The sequence below is a fragment of the Cervus canadensis genome, chromosome 29, assembly GCF_019320065.1.
Source record: "Cervus canadensis isolate Bull #8, Minnesota chromosome 29, ASM1932006v1, whole genome shotgun sequence".
In the NCBI taxonomy this organism is placed as follows: Eukaryota; Metazoa; Chordata; class Mammalia; order Artiodactyla; family Cervidae; genus Cervus; species Cervus canadensis.
The window spans coordinates 6,581,856-6,594,446 of NC_057414.1; the positions used below are offsets into that span (position 1 = coordinate 6,581,856).

Consider the following 12,591-nt stretch of genomic DNA (forward strand, 5'->3'; position numbering starts at 1 on the left):
GGGTCGCAAAGAGTCGGACATGACTGAGCGACTTCACTCACTCACTCACTCAGTACTTAGTGCTATAAAGTTCAGAGAAGGAGGGAGCAGGGAGGATATCATGGGGAGATGGCATCTGTGTTTCCCTGAAGGAAGAAGTAAACTAGAACAGATGATGCGAAATCAGGTGAGAGAACAGTGGGGCTGAAGGGGGTGGGGTTGTGCCTCCACGTGGCAGAGCAGGAGTGGGCGTGGGGAACTGATGACAGGGGGCCACGTCCTGGCACAGCCATAGCCACTCCCTTCCAAAGATCGCTATGTAAAGAGGAAAGAAACAACCATCATATAACTTGATTTCCATCTTCACTTTTGCTAAATATAAATACACAACTGACATTCTTAAAATATTTTTAACTGCCTTATTGCAGTCACTAGAGAGTTTATTTCCTGCCCTGTTCCCCCTTACTCTGCACAGTGATGTATCTCAATGTCCCCATCCCCTCCTCAAAGCCACTCTGTACATAAAAGGACAACAATGAAGATTCTACTGTGGTAGGACCATAGCCAGATGTACACACATAAATGACATTTGAGTGAAAATGCAATCATAGGATTCTGTATGATGAACAGAGCTTGCTTACATAGAAGGGGGTGTGTGTTTGTGTTAATTCTTCCAAGTTAAGATTCCTTCTAAAACTGTGCTGATGATATTCAGAGCCTGGAGTTGGAATCTTCTGCAAATGCTACTCTATTATATTACCGACGATGGTGTGTGGAAAAAAGGATGTATATGTGAATAAAACAGACCCGGGAAAGTATTCTAGCTCCCTTCCTATCAATTCTTTTACCTTGGGCACATTATGAACTGTCTTAAGATCAAGTCTTATGGATCTTTGATCTTATAATTATGCCCCTTCTCTCTGCCATCGTGAAATTTACCCATCACTGGATAATTTTCAGTAGCAAATAAATATGCTGTAAGGGGACAGCAGAGGATGAGATGGTTGGATGGCATCACTGACTCATTGGACATGAGTTTGAGTAAACTCCGGGAGTTGGTGATGGACAGGGAGGCCTGGCGTGCTGCAGTCCATGGGGTTGCAAAGAGCTGGACACAACTGAGCGACTGAACTGAAATGAATATTTCTTACCTGAAAACAGCCCTCCCCCCGCAAATTAGAAATGTTTTCTAATTTTGTTTCTCAAATATTACAAAATAAATTCATTAATTTAAAACTGTTGATCTTATTCCCCTCTTGAGCTATCCTCTAGTTTCTGCGTTCCCTTTCTCAGTAAAACTTAAAAATTGTCTCTTGTTTTGGCTTTGACTGCTTCCCCTCCCTCTCATCTCATCATTCCACAGGGACTATTCTTGTCTGTGTCATCCAGTGACTTTCGTTGTGCCAAGCTGAAGGCCACCGCTTTGTTTATGGTCTTAGTTATTCTCTCAGCAGCACGTGACAAGGCTGATCTCTCTTTGACACTCCACTTTCCTGGGTCTCTTCATACTTCCTTGGACTCTCTTCAAGTCTCCTTCTCTTGGGACTTCCCTGTGGTCCAGGGGCTAGGAGTCTGCTCCCAGTGCAGGGGGCCCAGGTTTGATCCCTGGTCAGGGAACCAGATCCCACATGCTGCAATTAAGAGTTTCCATCCATGCCTCTACGAAAGATCTAAGATCCCATGTGCCACAACTGAGACCCAGTGAAGCCAAATAAGTAAATATTTTAAAAAACCAAACTCTTAAAAAGAAAATCTGTGTCTTCAACCTCTAAATGATAACGTGCCTCATGTTCTGAAATGGCCTCTTCTCTATTTATTCACCCTCTGTAGATGTCCTGTTTTAATCTGATGGCTTGCCATAATATCTGTTGGCTAATGACCCTCAAATCTGTAGCTTCATCCTCATACTTTCTCTGGAACTCTAGATTCATATCCAGATAGATGTCCAGGCAATGTTGCAAATTTAATGTGACCGAAAGACAACCCTGGATGTGGTCTAAACTTGTTCTTTCAGTCTTCCCCACCTCAGTAAGTATTGCTAGTATTCTTTCCAAGTGCTCATGCCAAAATATCTAGGCCTTACTTTTTTTTTACTGAGAAAATAATTTATTTAATTGTAAATCAGAAATTTTAGTTTTTTAACATTGAACTATTAATAAGATTTTTGAGTTTGTCCATTTGGATTTTAAATTTAAGTGAATTAAAAAAAATCAAGATCCCTTTGAAAGGAAACATCATTTCTTTTTTCTGATCTTTGAGGATATGTCATTTCTTTGCTTTCAGACTTAAACCATGAACTCTCCCTACTCCAGAGTGGATCCCCCAAAACTTGAATTATAGAGAAGCAAGAGTCCTAACTGACGTTTGATCGCCTTTTTCTTTTACAAGCCCACTTCTTCAAGATTTTTGTTGGTTTTCTTTTGTTTTACTGGGTTGTGAAAAATTTTGGCAAGAACTGAATAGTAGGAGGCACAAAGAAACAGTAGAGAAAATGGAGGTTTCATTTTATCAAAGAAGCTCACAGTGCTGAGCATCAAGCCAGTGCAGTGGCTCTTCAAGTCAATTGCTTGAAAATGGAAAGCAATGACGTAAACTGGAACATAAGCAAAATATAAACATGCCTGCATATGTAAATGTTGCCCCCTAACCTCCTTTACATTGACTTGCTTAGCTTTAAATAATATATAAGATTTCATAGCTTCTTTTAGAGAAAGGAATTGAATGATGTTCAGTCACAAGGACTGGATCTTCCATTGCCATCCCCTCTACTTTTGATATAAAATCAATTACCCATTTTATTAAACACATCTGGTTGTTATACTTCAGTAGTGCAAGGGGCAAGGGGAAATGAGAGGTTCCTTGATGTCAGCCCTCCAGATTGGGGCTTGATGGGCTGAGGATTAGAGCAGGTGGTAGCAGAACTCACTGATGACTGACTGTCATGAAGTCCAGGTCTGAGAAATGTTACCCCTTGCAAGCCTCTTTAATCCCCTGCAGGTCTTTGTCTCCTCTGACACCATCCCCTTCTTCTGGTCAAGGATCTGAAGACTCAAGTTCCAGAGTCTGGCATACTGAATATGACTTGGCCAAAACAAGAAGCATCTTCTAAGACAACACTGCTCTGGCTGTCGTAATGGTTGAGGAGACTGGAGACTACCCACACTGCCTCCCATTCAGTGCCTGGATCCATGCCATATTTATGTGGCAACCACATGCCCTGTGCCCCTCAAAGGAGGCACTGCCCCACGGTGATCAGCTCCCTCTCTTTCTACCCTCTGTTTGCTTATTTCATGCCAACTCACAACAACTCATTGCCAACTTACTCTGAGGCTTTGTTCTCTCTTCAAGCAGAGCACCCACTGGCTCTTTCAGATTGCCTGTGACTCCCAACATCTCTACCATATCCACTGGGAATCTTGACTAGTCTTGGCACAGAAGCCAAACAATGTCCTGAGAAGGAAAGGACATTGACTAAACCATTTGAGGAGCACCAAGGTAGACTGTGGCCTACTAAGAGTTCTCCTGCTGCAGAAGCAACTCTTGTGTTGCTTCAGACCCAGCAGAGATAGGAAGACACTGCAGTCAAGAGGACAGCCCCTCACAATAATCGTATCTTGTTGTCAAACACTTCCCTTTGCATACTTCTCTCCCGTATGTCAGCTGGCACACATAGTGTTTCTGGCTTTTTCTTTGTCTATGGCAATTTTTTTTTTTTGGATCAACTGATGGTGTATCCTCTCCCTGCCTCCCCAACCCAGAATAGATAACAAATCACTGGGAATTTACATCTGATTACCATAGGTTCATTCTCTCATATTACAAGGCTCAAAGTTACAAGGAGAAATACTATGTACTTGCTGTGTTGGTCTTTTGTTAATATTTTTTTAAGTTAAAATTAAGTGTTACTTTTCTGAGGAAGTAGCCAGAATAATACTCTCTCAAATTCAGAAATGTACTGGCACAAAGTCAAAGTTATTTCTAACCACATGATACTCTTTTGTCTGCCAAGATAGCTTGACAAGCTTAATATATGAAGGCAGGCCTATATGATAATCCCAGCAGTATTCCAGGGATAAGATTTTAGTGGGTTTGTTGAGAAGGAAATACTTGTTTAGATGGCTTTCATCATGCCTTTGGGTTTTTACATCATTTTTCTTGTCCTTGAGAACTCCCTTGAAGCACTCCTGGGTGATGTTCAGGACCTGAGTGGGTGCTCCCCCTGAAATGGCCGCGTGGTAATAAAAATCCCCTCAGCCTAAGCGAATGTATGCTGCAGACTCCTTCCACCTCTCGTAGGCGAAGTTACGGGGATCTGCCTTGTAACACCAGGCCTGTGGCTTTGCTCACCAACTCGCCCAGGGTCTCCACTCCAAACTTGTCATGGAAGACCTGGTCCATCTCCATACAGAAGAGGAAGTCAGCCTCATGCCAGATGTGGGCCACGATGTGCTCCCAATGGTCTTCACACGCATGGTGAGGATGTCCGGCCAACTCCTTTCAAACACAAGCCTTTGAGATCAAAGGCTTGATCTCAAACACTTCAATGGAGTGCAGAGGACTCAGCTCTATCAAAGGCATCCTGAAGACATCATCCACCATGATGTAAAATATGACTCTGGCTAACCATGAAGTGCTTATCTTTAAGAGCTCCTCCAAGTAATGCTCAATGTAACTTCCAACAGCAAAAACCGTCAGGCCGATGGTAATTTTCTGTTTGGCATAATAATCATCCCAGATGGCTCTGTTGTAAGTGCCTTCCCACACTACAGGCGCCTTCCATTCCGTCATGGTCACAACCTCGGGGCATCTAAGTGGGTTGAATCAGTCCGAGAGATGAAGCTTTCTTTCGTCTTCCTTCCTCTGTTCCTTTTCTTCTTTGTGGTAACCATTGTTAAGCCATTTCGGAAACCACCAACCCTTCTGAATGCTGCTGCCACCAACTTCGGGGTTTTTTGACGGGTTTATCCAGAACAGAGAGCCTTCTGGGCTGTGGCTGTATTCCCCACACACAACGACAGCTGAGACAACCAGCACTGACAGAATTACTTTTCCTTTGACATTCATTCTTTTCTCCACATCGTCTGCTCCTCTCCTCCCAGAGAAAAAGGCAAAACCCACCAAGCTCTATTGAGCTCTGCTCTGCAGAAGGAGGCAAGGCTGGGAGGCAGGGAAGGTTAGGCGCTCCGACTCCGGATGTGCAGAAGCCAGGCGTGCTGGGGGCTGGCAGGCTCCTCTGCGGGCGTGCCTGGGCGGGGCGGGGGCGTGGCGTGGTGTGGCAGGGCGTGGCGTGGCGTGAGGTGGAGGGGCGTGGCGGGGTGGGGCGTGCTGGGGCGTGGTCGGGGGCGGGGCGTGCTGGGGCAGGCGTGCAGGGGGCGTGCTGGGGGCGTGGCGTGCTGGGGCGTGGCGGGGCTCCTCCGCAGGGTGCTCCTCCCTCCTGGGCTGCAGGCAGCGGGTACTGGGCAGCCATGGTACGCGCCCGCTCTGCCCGGCCCCGGCCCTAGGCCTTACTTTTGATTTCTTTCTTCTTCCACCATCATCATCCAGTCCTTCAGCAATTTCTGTCTTCTAGCTCTATCTTCAAAAACATTCCCAAATCTTATCACCTTCCCGCCCTCTTCCTTACTAACACCCATTCATCTCTCACCTAGGCTTCCTGCAGTAATCTCCTAACTAGTTGCTTGAACTTGTATCTTGGCCACAAGACCCTACAGTACAAGGACCAGAGAAATCTTTGGAAAAGGTTAAGTGGTTTATGTCACATTCCCTACCATCCCTCCCTCTCCAGGTGGCCTCCTGTTGCACTTAGAATGAAATCCCGCCTCCTGGCCGTGACTGAGCTGTGTGTGACCTGCCCCGTGGTCTGTTTCTTAGCCGTTTCTTCTTGACCATGCACCCAGCCTCATTGTTCTATTTTTGGCTCCTTGAACATGCCAAGTCCATTTTTGCTTTAGGTCTCTTTGTACTAATTATTCCTTCAGCCCAAAATACTCTTCCAGTTTTTTTTGGCTACACTGGGTCTTCGTTAGGGCATGTGGGCTTAGTTGCTCCATGACATGTAGGATCTTAAGACCCCAACCAGGGATTGAACATGTGTCCCCTGCATTGGAAGGCAAATTCTCAACCACTGGCCCACCAGGGAAGTCCCTGTTCTTCCTATCTTCATGTGCTTCACTTTTTCTTATTCTAATCTTATTTTAAATAGAACCAGCCCAGAGAGGCCTTCTCTGACAACTCACTGTAAGATTGCTGTCTGGGGATTTCCTTTGTGGTCCAGTGGTTAAGACTCTGCGCTTTCAATGCAGGGGGTACAATTCCGATATCTGGTAGGTGAATGAAGATCCCATATGCCACATGCTGCAGCCAAATAAAATAAAATTGCTGTCTGGATACACTCTGTCCTTTCCTTTTATTTTTGTTCTCTACTGGCAGCTGCCACTATTTGATATTTTTCTTGTTTATTTATGTATATGCTCCTTTCCCCATTCATTCCTTGCTTTCTTTTCTGTTCAGCTAGGATGTATACTCTGTGAAGGGTGTGGGGAACTTTGTCTGCCTGTTCATCACTGTATCCTGGGTCAGTGACTTGCACAGAGAATATGCTCACTAAAAATGTATGGAATGATTAATATGTTTTTCTCATCTATAGAATGCAGAGGGAAATACTTAGTCTCAGAGTTGTTGAGGACTTGCATTATCCAATCTAGATGATGTATCTAAAGTGAATGGTTCTGTGTCTAGCACCTTCTGCTTAATAAATAGAAATGATATTATTTTTAAAGTAGCTGGTTCACTATAGACATTCAGCAAAAATTATTTCTCTTTTCTTGCAGTCTGGGTCCTGTGTAGTATTTTATATTGAAATCAACCTGTAGTCTGAACAAGGTAAAAAAAATACTTCCCAATCAGCTTTTTTTTTTTCCCTAAAGAAAACATTTAAAACCTGTTGTTCAGTGATTAGTCAACATCAGTTAGTTTAGAACCATTATTAATGTCACTTCTCCCTCCCCCTCCTCCAATACACACAGGGACACTGCATTATAATAAGGTTTGGCTTTCCCCTGGGAAATTATCATTTTCTTTCTTCTCTTTGGTTATATGATCTTTGCCAATTAACTCTCCTCAGGATCAAAGTGTTTTGGGGTTTGGTTTCCTTATCTTGGTGTTTAGGTTCTCTGAAAACTATTCCTAGCTTTTGCATGTTCTGATCAACATTTCTTTTGCATTTATTTAATAATTATTTGCTCAGGATCTCCTGAGTGCCAGGCAGTGGGGATACAGACAGAAATTCATAGGCGCCTCTGTCCTTAAGGTCTAGTGGGGGAAGCAGGATCCCTGAACCAGTGAGGATAATGAAGTATCTATGAAGGGAGTCTCATGGCACACGGTGGAAGTGTAAAGGAGAGAGGGGCTAATTCCCACGGGGGTGGGTGGAGGGGTCCAGAGCTGTGTGATTGCTCACCGGCAACAAGGAGAGAATGGCCTCCTGTGAGTAGAGATGTGGAGAGATGAACCTGCCTCAGGGGCCACATTCTGGGAGCTTGGCATGGCTGTGTGATCATCGTGGTAGTGGTAACTCTAAGGTCATGAGAAATGAAGCCAAAGAGATGAGCAGGGACTGGGTTATGGGTGGCTCTGTGTGCCCTGCTAGGGAATTTGAACTTTCCAACAATGACTTAATAAGGTTTATAAGTACCTAAAGGTTTTTTTTTTTCTTGGTTACTTTTTATTTGTATTGGGGTATAGCTAGTTAACAATGTTGTGATAGTTTCGGGCTGACAGTGAAGGGACTCAGACATACACATACACGTATCCATTCCCCCCCAAATTCCCCTCCCATTGAGGCTGCCACACAGCATTAAGCAGAGTTCCATGTATAAGCACCTGAGATTTACCAGATGCCGGGCTCTCTTCTTCATGCTTTGTTGTAGTAAATCTTTTCATCTGTAAAATAACCCCATGATGTAGGCGCTGTTATTATCCCTATTTACAAATGAAGAAATGTGGGCATCGAGGGAAAGGGAACTTGCCCACAGTCACCCAACTCTTCAGGGCAGAGACAGGACTCAGACTCGGGCAGTTTGGCTCCTAGGTTTACCTCCTTCACCAAGGCCCTGTCCTTCCTCTCACAGAGGGCTTGTGTGGGCAGCCGGGATCTCCGAGGAGTTTGAAGTCTGGGAATGGCATGGTCAGATTAGTTCTTTGGAAATATTAAATTAATATTGTAGTGGAGTAGTCGTATTGCATCTTGTCCACGGGTTTGTTTCCAAAAACTTCTAAGGCAAAGAATGCAATGTGACTTTTTACCTTGATGTAGCTGGTATCTGAATGCGGTTGGCTGTGTTCACAGTGGCATCTTATGTCTTCATCAGCCCAGCCCAGCCGCTTTCCCCCAGCCTTGTGACAGAGAACAGAGGCTTTGCTAGACACACATGGAAGAGATGAATAGTGTTTGTCTTGAGGGGCCCTGGTGTTTGAAAAGCCCCAAAGTGTCACACTCCTGCAGAAACTGAGCCCATCTATGAGGAAAGCAGGCTCAGCCTCGCCTCCCTGTCTGCAGGCAGCAGAGCCCAGGCGTTGCTTACATAGCGATCCCTGTTTCTCTTCCTGGAGGGATCCTTGCTGGTGAGGTTGTCAGTTCGGTGTCAAGGAGGTTAAATATGCTGGGTCAAGCAACCAGTTGGATTGGATCGCTTCAAGCTTTTCCTGATTTGAAAACTTAGTCCATTGTTGTATCTATTATCTTTTCTTTTTTTAATTTTATTTTTAATTAAAAATTTTTTTATTTAGGCTGTGCTGGGTCTTTGTTGTGGCTCATGGGAGCTTCTGTAGTTAGTTGCATTGTGAGTGGCTTCTGTCTAATAGCAGAGCATGGGCTCTCGAGTGCATGGGCTCAGTAGTTGTCGTTCACGGGCTTCATTGTCCAGCAGCATATGGGATCTTAGTTCCCCTACCAGGAATCAAACCCATGTCCCTTCACCGGAAACAGGATTCTTAACCACTGGGCCACCAGGGAAGTCACCCATTATCTTTTCCAAATCTGAGAAAATTCCTTCTAATTTACAACAATGTCAGCTTTAGTAGCACAGCACTCTCCACGCTCCTGGCTTATGGCTATTGATACAGGCCTAAGAAGGCTGAGCACTGAAGAATTGATGCTTTTGAACCATGGTGCTGGAGAAGACTCTTCAGAGTCCCTTGGACAGCCAGGAGATCCAACCAGTCCATCCTAAAGGAAATCAGTCCTGGGTGTTCACTGGAAGGACTGATGTTGAAGCTCCAATATTTTGGCCACCTGATTCGAAGAGATGACTCACTGCAAAAGACCCTGATGCTGCGAAAGATTGAGGGCTGGAGGAAAAGGGGAGACAGAGGATGAGATGGTTGGGTGGTGTCACCGACTCCATGGACATGAGTTTGAGTAAACTCTGGAAGACAGTGGAGGACAGGGAAGCCTGGCGTGCTGCAGTCCATGAGGTTGCAGAGTCAGACACAACTTAGCGACTGAACAACAACAACACAGGCCTAAGAGTCTTCCCCAGGTCTTAGGAACTTTGATCATTCCAGCTGTTCTGCCACCATGGTATGAAATTGCTGTTTTGTTTATAGTCAGACATTGTATGAAGTCAGTTCTCCTGACAGCACTCGAAAAAACCCATCAGTATATGTTCCTACAGGTCTTTGTTATGTTCTCTGATTTTAAAAATTGAAATGATTTTTTTAACTACTTTAAAGGAAATCTTGTCATGAGTACAGTGATCAAAACCAAACTAAATCATGTAGTGCTTAGGAAAAACAGACAGGGAGGAACACATCAAAATGTTGGCAGTGTTTGTGTTGCTTTTGGTAATTCCTTTTTCTATGTCTTCTACGTTTTTAAAAAATGTGTCTATGGCATATGCAAAATGTTAAAACTTGTTTAAAAGGTGGGGAGGATGAAACTTAAAAAACAAAAAGCTCCCTGTGATCTCATAAACTAAACGCAATATATGTTCTTGCTTTGGAAATGTCCTTGTTCACATCCATGCTTACTTTTTATAGCTGCAGTCCTGATAAATGGAGCTTTGTGTATTCTTTTAGTTTTGTAGCCTGTGTTCAACATTATTTCATATTTCTACATAGTTTTCATAACTGGCATTTCTAATAGCTGCCCTGCATTCCATGGTGTTGATGTTCCATACAACACTGCCCGAGCTGGACAACTGGATTGTTTCCAGTTCTTTTAGGTAAGATGTAATGAGCATTTCTGTTCATATTGCATTTTGAGTTTGCTCCTTAACGTGAATTTCCAGAAGTGAGTTCCCAGCATGGAAAGTGTGAATGCAGTTCTGGCTTTTGGTTTGTACCCATAGGAAGATTCTGCTTTCAGGAGAGCTAATTAAGTGTGGATGGTCACTGGCTGATTATGTGTCCACCTGTTCCATGTCTCCCTTACCAGCATTGAGTCCCTATATTTTCATGAAGCGTATTATTTCTAAATAAGTCATGTTTATTGAAGAAAGTTTAGAAAAGATATAAATAGATCAAGAAGAAAATAATCTATAACCCCACCACTTAGAGGAAGCATTTTTAAAATGTATTTTCTTCTACGTATATGTTTCATAATGTTATATCATGTGGTTTAATGTAACCATTTCTGCACTGTTGGAAGAGGCTTTACCCGCTCTGTTTTCGTTTTCGGGGACTATTCTAAGTAATACTGGAAGGAACTTTCTTTGTGCGCTACTGTGAATAAATCTGTGTGTACATCTTGGAATCATTCCTTAGAGAAAACTCCCAGAAGCAAAATTGCTAGATCAAAGAGCGTGGATGTTGTTAAGGCTTTTGATAAATATTGAAGGCCTGCTAGTGAGGACAGTCATTCCTTGTTACACTTAACCTGGTTAGACATTGCTGGCTGGGTGAGAGGGGACAAGGGCTGGATCCAGGCTGGTGCAGCAGAGACAAAGGTACAGTGGAGGCGGGTATTCAGGCTACATTTCTTGCTTTCTTCTTTCTTTTTCCATTTTATTTATTTTTGGCTGCACTGCATTGCTTTTGTGCAGGCTTTCTCTAGTTGTGGCGAGCAGGAGGCTACTCTCTGGCTGTGGTGTTTGGGCTTCTCGTGGCGTGGCGTCTCTCGGGGAGCACAGACTCTGGGCGCGTGGACTTCAGTTGCAGCTGTGAGCTCAGTAGTTGTGACACAGGCCTCGACTTGCTCTGAGGCGTGTGGGATCCTCCCACATTGGGAACCCACGTCCCCTGCACGAGCAGGTAGATTCTTATCTACTGCACCACCAGGGAAGCCCCAGGCTACCTTTCTGACAGCACATCAGCAAGCCTTGGCGACAAATGGCTTGTGGCCTTCTGTGTGTGTGCGTGTGTGTGTGTGTGTGTGTGTGTGTGTGTGTGCGCGCGCGGGGTAGACTGGAGGAGAATTTTTATCCCATATTCCATGAAGGAATTTGCAAGGATACAGATAAGGGTCTTCCCTGGTGGCGCAGATGGTAAAGAATCCGCCTGCATTGCAGGAAACCTAGGTTACATCCCTGGGTCGGGAAGATCCCCTGGAGAAGGGAATGGCACCCCTCTGCAGTATTCTTGCCTGGAGAATTCCATGAAGGAGCCTGCCGGGCTACAGCCTATGGGATCGCAAAGAGTCAGACACAACTGGGCAACACACATACAGATAATTTTTAGGACAGCAAACCTGAGGCCTTCTATAGATGTAAAAGGTTATTGATAGTCACCAAGAAATCTCACCCCACAAGCCTGTTTCAAGGATGAAATAGGCTGATGTGTATAAAGGATCTACACTCTAGACAAACAGGCATTCTTCTGTGTTGACAGGGGACCTGGCAAGGTCTTGGGAGATAAATATTGGGAGAATTGCTACATTTTATCCTCCTCCATTTGAGTCACAGAGCATGTGGACATTTGCTTCCCCATTTCCTTTTCTTCTGCTTCCAGTGAGGAGGGAATCTGTTTAACAGCTGAGGGTAGGGTCCAGCCTGGGGTGACAGGGAGGGAGATACCCCCATCCCTGGTCTGCCTTGGGGGGAAGCGCTTGGGGCTGAAGCTCTGATCTCTGGTCGCCTGGCCCAGCCGCACTGAATCTCAGCCGGGGGGAGGAGCCTAAGGACGCTGATAACGAGGCCCTTCCGGCCCAGCCAAACAGGCGCAGGAAAGCTTCTGCGGAGGAAAGATTAGACACACTCCCTGATTTACAGAATGTGGAGAACAGACCTTCCCCGCCTCCCCAGAGCTCTTGGCGGGTGGTATTGTTTATTGTTGGAGGAGGACAACAGAGGGAGCCTGGCAGGCTTGTGCAGAAGCCGGAAACAGCAAGTTGGGTCTGGGAAGGCGTTTTCTTAGATCAGTGCAACAAACATGTTTTTGCAGACAGAAGCTCCCCATCTTGGAAAGGGATTAACGAGTGGAAAGGTGTCTTCCTTCTCCCTGGGAGACAAGGGGCCTTTACCACCCATTGTATCTGTGACTCTCCGGCAAGCACCTGTTTTCAGGTGCTGCGGTGCAAACCAAATTAGCTCTGCCTGCCGGGGGAGTGCGCGGAACCGGGGCCCAGGTGGGTGGGGGGCGGCCGTCCCCCTCGTCCCCCTCGTCCCCCTTCTCTGC

General features: G+C 45.1%; 1 protein-coding gene and 1 pseudogene across 5 annotated transcripts in view; one reads left to right on the forward strand and one right to left on the reverse strand.

Moving 5' to 3' along the window:
* The window catches only part of RAB30 (RAB30, member RAS oncogene family), a 146,786-nt gene that overhangs the window by 96,253 nt on the left and 37,942 nt on the right, over positions 1-12,591 (forward strand). Inside the window, exon 1 of one of the 5 annotated variants that reach the window (XM_043451091.1) lies at positions 6,543-6,861. The exons of the other annotated variants lie outside the window; for them this stretch is intronic. The gene's annotated coding sequence lies outside the window, so the exon portion shown is untranslated. Of the gene's footprint in view, positions 1-6,542; positions 6,862-12,591 lie in introns of those variants that run through there. 5 annotated transcript variants of the gene reach the window in all.
* Positions 3,847-5,271, reverse strand: LOC122430510 (annotated as a pseudogene).